The following is a 7,140-nucleotide window of genomic DNA, read 5'->3' as shown; positions in this document are numbered from 1 at the left end:
GTTTATGATCTTGCATGCTCTCCATTGCTAGTAGAGGCTCTGGCCAAGTTGATACTTGTGACTCCAAGAGGGAGTATTTATGCTCGATAGTGGGTTCATGTCTCCATTGAATGCGGGGAGTGACGAGCAACCCCTAAGGTTGTGGATGTGTTGTTGCCACTAGGGATAAAACATCAATGCTTTGTCTAAGGATATTTGTATTGTTTACATTACGCACGGTACTTAATGCAAATGTCCGTTGTTTGCAACTTAATACTCGGAAGGGGTGCAGATGCTAACCCGAAGGTGGACTTTTTAGGCATAGATGCATGCTCGGATAGCGGTCTATGTTCTTTGTCGTAATGCCCTAAGTAAATCTCATAGTAGTCATCATGATATGTATGTGCATTGTTATGCCCTCTCTATTTGTCAATTGCCCAACTGTAATTTGTTCACCCGATATGTTATTTATGTTATTGGAGAGACACCACTAGTGAACTGTGGACCCCGGTCCATTCTTTTACATCTGAAATACAACCTATCGCAATCATTGTTCTCTCGTTGTTCTTTGCAAGCAAACATCATTCTCCACACCATACGTTTAATCCTTTGTTTACGAGCAAGCCGGTGAGATTGACAACCTCACCGTTAAGTTGGGGCAAAGTATTTTGATTGTGTTGTGCAGGTTCCACGTTGGCGCCGGAATCCCTGGTGTTGCGCCGCACTACACTCCTTCACCAACAACCTTCACGTGGCCTTCATCTCCTACTGGTTCGATAACCTTGGTTTCTTACTGAGGGAAAACTTGCTGCTGTACGCATCACACCTTCCTCTTGGGGTTCTTAATGGACGTGTGCTTCACGCGCCATCAAGCATTTTTCTGGCGCCGTTGCCGGGGAGATCAAGACACGCTACAAGGGGAGTCTCTCACACCCAATCTCTTTACTTTGTTTATTGTCTTGCTTTATTTTATTTTCTGTCTAGTTTGCTTTCTTTATATCAAAAACACAAAAAAATTAGTTACTTGCATTTAATTTATTTTGTTATCATGTCTAGCCCTGTACTTGTTACTCTGTCACCTGAGGAACTGATCTTTACTTTTAAACAAAGGGGTGAGGAGAGTTTTAAAGAAGCTTGGTCTAGAATTTTTGATTCTTATGGTAAAATTGAACCTAAAATGACTCTAAGTTTGCTTCTTAGTAACTTTTATTTTGGGCTTATTGTTCGCTATAGATATGCTTTGGATACTTTAGTGGGAGGAGATTTCCTTCACTGCGATGGGGATCAAGCTTTTAATGCCATAAAAAAATTGGTTACATCATCTAGCTCCGCTAATAATTTTGATTCATCTCTTACTAGCATTCATAATAGATTAAACACTCTCGAAACAAATATATCTTGTTTAAAAGAAGGGTACAACCAGATTCATGAATATTATGATTATGTTCCAGTAAGCTTTGAACCTTCAATGTGGGTACCTACTATTAAGGTTGCTATTTGTGGTGAAATTTTTTATGGCCGTTGTGATATTATGTCTGAGTTTTGCCTTATGCCTAAAAGTATCTATGAATCTTTGACACTTTGGGGACTTCATCGAAGGTGGAGAAGGAATAACTCTTACTCGATAATTTTGTTATAATTCCTAAGGGGGTAGCTGAAGGTGTGTTCACAACCTTTCTTGGAAGAACGGTATCCACTGATTATCTCGTTATTGAATGTGTAGGAACAGGACAAATCACACTTGGAAGATCCCTGCTGAAACTCTTGGGAGCAACCGTAGATGTGGGAAAAGGCACTCTAAATTTTTACCTCTACACCCGGATGCGGTCATGTATTCCCTAGACCAAAGAGTAATAATAAGAGTAAGAAGGGTAGGTGCAAAGCCCCTGGTAATAATGTTAATGCTTCTTCTCTTGATGTTACTTGATTTACACTTTCTGCGCCTAGCTGAAAGGCGTTAAAGAAAAGCGCTTATGGGAGACAACCCATTATTTTATTTCTGCAATTTTTGTTTTATATTTGAGTCAAGGTGCTTGTTACTACTATAGCAATACCTTTGTATCTTTACTTTATTGCATTGTTGTGCCAAGTAAAGTCTTTGATAGTAAAGTTGATACTAGATTTGGATTTCTGCGCAGAAACAGATTTTTAGCTGTCACGAATTTGAGTTGATCTCTCTGTAGGAGAATCTAAAAATTCTGCAAAGATTTCATGAGTAATCCTCAGATATTTACGCAACTTTCATTCAATTTGAGCTTCTTCATCTGAGCATGTTAAGTGACTCGAAAAAATTCGTCTTTACGGACTGTTCTGTTTTGACAGATTCTGCCTTTTATTTCACATTGCCTCTTTTACTGTGTTGAGTGGATTTCTTTGCTCCATTAACTTTCAGTAGCCTTGGGTAATGTCCAGAAGTGTTGGGAATGATTGTGTCCTCGCTGAACATGTGAATTTTTGATTATGCACTAACCCTCTAATGAGATTGTCAAGAGAGGAGGATGATATAATATGATCAAGAAGAGTGAAAAGTCTAAGCTTGGGGATGCCCCCGTGGTTCATACCTGCATATTTCAAGAAGACTCAAGCATCTAAGCTTGGGGATGCCCAAGGCATCCCCTTCTTCATCAACAACTTATCAGGTCGCCTCTAGTGAAACTATATTTTTATTCCGTCATATCTTATGTGCTTTACTTTGAGCGTCTGTGCGTTTTTATTTTTGTTTGTGTTTGAATAAAATCGGATCCTAGCATTACTTGTGTGGGAGAAAGACATGTTCCGCTTTTTCATATTGAACATTAGTGTTCTTAGTTTTACTTTTAATGTTCATGACGAAAGTTGAAAGTCGCTTCATTTATTGCTATTTGGTTGGAAACAGAAAATGCTTCGTGTGGTAATTGGTATATTGTGTTGAATTATTTACAAGAGTTAAGCCTGTTGAGTACCCAGCCAGGTGAGGCTTCCTCCGTCGGGTGCGTTTACAGCCGCTGGATCTTTGGATGGAGCTACCTGGATCGTCGATTTGGGGCTGGTAAGCTGAACTTATCTTACCGCGAGGGAAATGTTCGCCGGTAAGCGATTGGGCGGGCCCTATCCACCACCATGGCCATGGCCCGTGACACAGCGAGCGAGTGCGCCAGAAGTTGCAGTAAGAAACGCGGTCAAATCATCTCTCCTCCCGACCCAGCACATCCTGGTTCATCTCCCGTGCTTCCTCTCCATCTCCGGACCGCGCTGCCGCACCAAACCAGGAAAGTCGCCGGCACCTTGCCTTGATTTCCGCCGCTTCCCGCACCAGCTTCCGGCCCGATCCTGCCGATTTCTGCTCCTCTAACCTGCCATGGACGGTGCCATCCCGAGCGCACCTGCCCGGGGAACGGCGGCCAGCCGGGATTGGCGCAAGCTGCGCGGCAGCTCCACCCCTTGTGAGAGGCGATTGCGGCAGCCTGGTGTTTCTGTTCCTCTCCAGAGGCCCGGATGCGGTGGTGACATGCGAGGATAAGGTGGAGCTCGGCTCCGGCCAACTCGAGCGCCGAGCGGCCTCCGGCCCTCCCATGCGTTGTAGGTGATTACGGGGAGCACAGGAGCCGCGCGGTTCTCCCCTTCCGCAGAATCCGCCGCATGGTATGCGGGAGATGATGGCGGTGCTGCCGCCTCCATGGTGTTTGGGAAAATGCCGAAGCAGCCTCAGGAAAATCCCACTCCTGTATGCTAACTTCCATTTGCTCTACGGTGCTGCCACAACAGGAAAACATCAACCCAAATGTGAGGCAAGATGCAAATCCTCCCTTCACCTCTCTTATTTCTATTGATGCACACACATCTTCACTAAGATGGGAAGTGTTGTTACAAGCTGGGTGATTAAGTTCCTGGATCATGCCACTAGCGCCTTCTTTATTGAAATTGCCTCAGTGAGTGTCCACCAAAAATCAACATTTCCGTGGCATCAATGCCATAACAGCTTGCCCCTGAAGATGAATATTGCACGCCTTGGGGTGAACCTAGATACAAGATGTGCAGTATGCCATTGTCTATTCGAAGATGGTGGCCATTTGTTTCTTCGGCGTCATCAAGTTAAGAGCGTTTGGGGAACACTACAACTGGATGTGGTTTGGTGTATTCTTTTGCACTGTCGTTTGAAATTGTTCAGAATATTCTAGCCCCGAATGAAGAAAGAAGACCGATTGTCGCCACTCTCTTGTGGTATTGGTGGACCAATAGTAACAAGGCGAACAACTGCGAGAAGCATCTTGGCACAGAAGAAGTGCAATTCGAGATCAATATGCATGTTGGAGAATGGAAGGATTTTCTGAAGAAAAACCAAAACTACTTCCATTAGGACTGTAAGATTGGAGACCCCGGCTCTTGGCTGGAATGAAGTGGATTTTGATGGGGCCTTCTCTACGAAGACAAACACCATAGGCTGGGGGTTATTGCACATGCCAGTGATCCGGACGTGTTGTTTGCAGCGGCGAGCGCAGTGAAAAACCTATCTGAACTGTTCCATGCAAAAATTCTTCCAGACTCGTGAGCTAGCCGACTGACAAAGCAGATGGGTATTAGCCACGGTGTCTTCACTACTGACTGTCTAAACATGAAACGAGGCCCGAAATCAAATGAGTACGACTTACACTCCTGTGAGCTCTAATTGCTGAGATAAAGTACCAGATACGCCCATTTTTCATTGACTTGCAGGTTATATACCAGCATCCTGGGTGTAAGCCAGTGCATGTGCTTACCGGTATTGGTGCGGGTGGGGAGATGAACTATTACCAGGTTTGGGTGTGTGCTCGACAATTCTATCAGCGTAAGATAATGGGATGCGAGTAAAACAAATAGCTGGGCATGGGCAGCCCGGCCCGGACGACCTGACCCGACCCAGCCCGAAAATCCCGGGCCGGGTCAGGCTTGCACTTCGGGCCGGGCTCGGGCCTGACCTTTGAGCCCGAACATTGGGACGGGCCAGGCTCGGGCCTGCAGTTTTTGCGATTTAGGTAAGGTTCGGGTCGGGTTCGGGCTCGATTTATAGGCCCGACAGTCGTCCCGGGCCGGGTTCGGGCTTGACATTTTAGATTCGGGCTTTTTCAGGCCTGACCTGAAACCTGGGCCGGCCTGAGTTTTGCCCAGCTGTAAGTCAATGTATTCGTTCAACTAAACAAAATGGGCGCTTTCGACTACATCCTTTGTCCAACCAATTTGTGCACAAAGAAATTATTAGATCTATTTATGTTATGGCTGTCCTCAATAACCTACATTATACTTTCAAATGTCAAACAATAAACACTGCCATGTTTCTACCCATAGGAAGTAGGAACATTAGTCTTATTTTTTTGCTGTTAGATAATATGACAGTTCAGTTGTCGAAGTCATCATTATTAGATTACATGCCTTTCGTTTGTTAACTAATTGCCTGGCTCCAGGAATGTTCAAAGCCATTACCCAGTAGAAAAGGATGTTATCCAAACGCATTTCAAGTAGTTGTAGTAAAACCCGACCTGTTGACCCTTTTGCCTTTCCAGCAATATATACTGTACATTGTAAAGAAGAAATGCAGGAGTTGGTTCATCTCTAGGAGCTGCTCTATTCTTAATTTGTAGCCTCACCCGTATCAAACAAAAGATCAGGCCAGTAAAATTGGTTTTGCTTTGGCTGACTCTCTCGAAGGCAGCATCTATATTTAAGTCCTTGGGTTTCAATAAAAAATTGTATATATTTAAAGATTCCTCTTCTTTTAATGTTTGCGAGTGATTTATTGAACTTTTGGTATAAGGAGTTCAACTACCTATTGCTATAGAACTTTGATGAAAAAAATCTAACATAAGAAATAGGTTTCCCCTTTCAATTTGCCTTTTTTAGGAGTCAATGAGGCTTAGCTTAATTGATACTGTGGTGTAGCTGCTTGGTATATAATTGTGTAATGAATGAAACTTATGGTGATGCGCAAAACTGTTTTTGTTTTCTCTTCTGTATCTGACTGATTTGACGTTCAAATATTACTCTCTGATCCGAAGGAATTAATACTGGGCTGTTAGTATTGAACCTATTGTGGCCAACCAAACGTGTAATAGTGACAGTATTTCTTTGGATGTGTGTCCCGACATCAAATCCTGATGTATCCAACATTGTCACAGGCTAGATGTCTTGCCTGAATGTTATTCCTCTCTAATCCACTAGGATGAAACCTCCTTTGCAAATATGCTTCTCGGCATTTGCTTCCATTGTTTGTGGTTTGTTTTTTTGCTATCAGTTTGTGTAGCTTATATTCATATAATTCAGATATTATTGCATGGCAGTGTGTACTGTGTAGCTTTTGCTCACATATTATTTTTTGACTTTTATCGATTCAATGCCAGATAAATGTTAACGCTTGGAGGTCTCCTTCCAAGTTTATTGATCTGTTTGTTTGCACATTGAACTGATGTATTTGTACCAAGTTTCAGTGCTTCTAGGAGCGACTCTTGCAGGTGATTGTTATGATGTTTCTCAAGAACCTCACGACGCGTTTTGGAGTTTATAGCTAGGTCCTCTTAAGTCAAACCACATCAAGAAAAACAGCAACACAATGCACTTGGTAGGACGTTTACATGTTATTAACCCTTCCTGTTGGTTAGAATATTTGAAAAACGAATCCGTAGGTATTGTTGCACAAACATCGGAGACTATAATATTTTTTTCTGCCTTATTTTTCCATTTTATATGTGTGAACATTTCACATGCAATTGACGAGTTGTTACTGACTCTACTTATCTTTGTTTGTCAAAATGGTTCCGACATTTGCTTCAAACTGCAAGCTCGGCTGCCAGCGGGAATTGTGGTGACAGTCGTTAATGAACTCTTAGAAGTTCGCTTGACATTAGCTGATGTGATTTTTTTCTCTGCGGGTTAGAAAGAAGTTCCATTATGGTATGATTCACTATATTTTTATTCCTTCAAAACATGCTGATCTTTGTGCTTGCACTCTGCATAAAAGTGTGACTGCAGGATGATGCATGAAAGTTGGCTTACTGAGTATAAATGGTATACACTTCCTCGGTTCCAATATTGGTTGTCGAAGATTCGGATGTACCTATCTTCGACAACTAATATGGAATCGAGGGAGTATTTTTTATCCCTTTAAAGAGTTACAATTTGCAATTTCTTGCTTACAGTTTGATGTATCCATCA

This window comes from Lolium rigidum, chromosome 2 (assembly GCF_022539505.1).
Source record: "Lolium rigidum isolate FL_2022 chromosome 2, APGP_CSIRO_Lrig_0.1, whole genome shotgun sequence".
NCBI classification, from domain to species: domain Eukaryota; kingdom Viridiplantae; phylum Streptophyta; class Magnoliopsida; order Poales; family Poaceae; genus Lolium; species Lolium rigidum.
The sequence above is the reverse complement of the archived record's forward strand: the minus strand, read 5'-3'. Positions refer to the sequence as shown.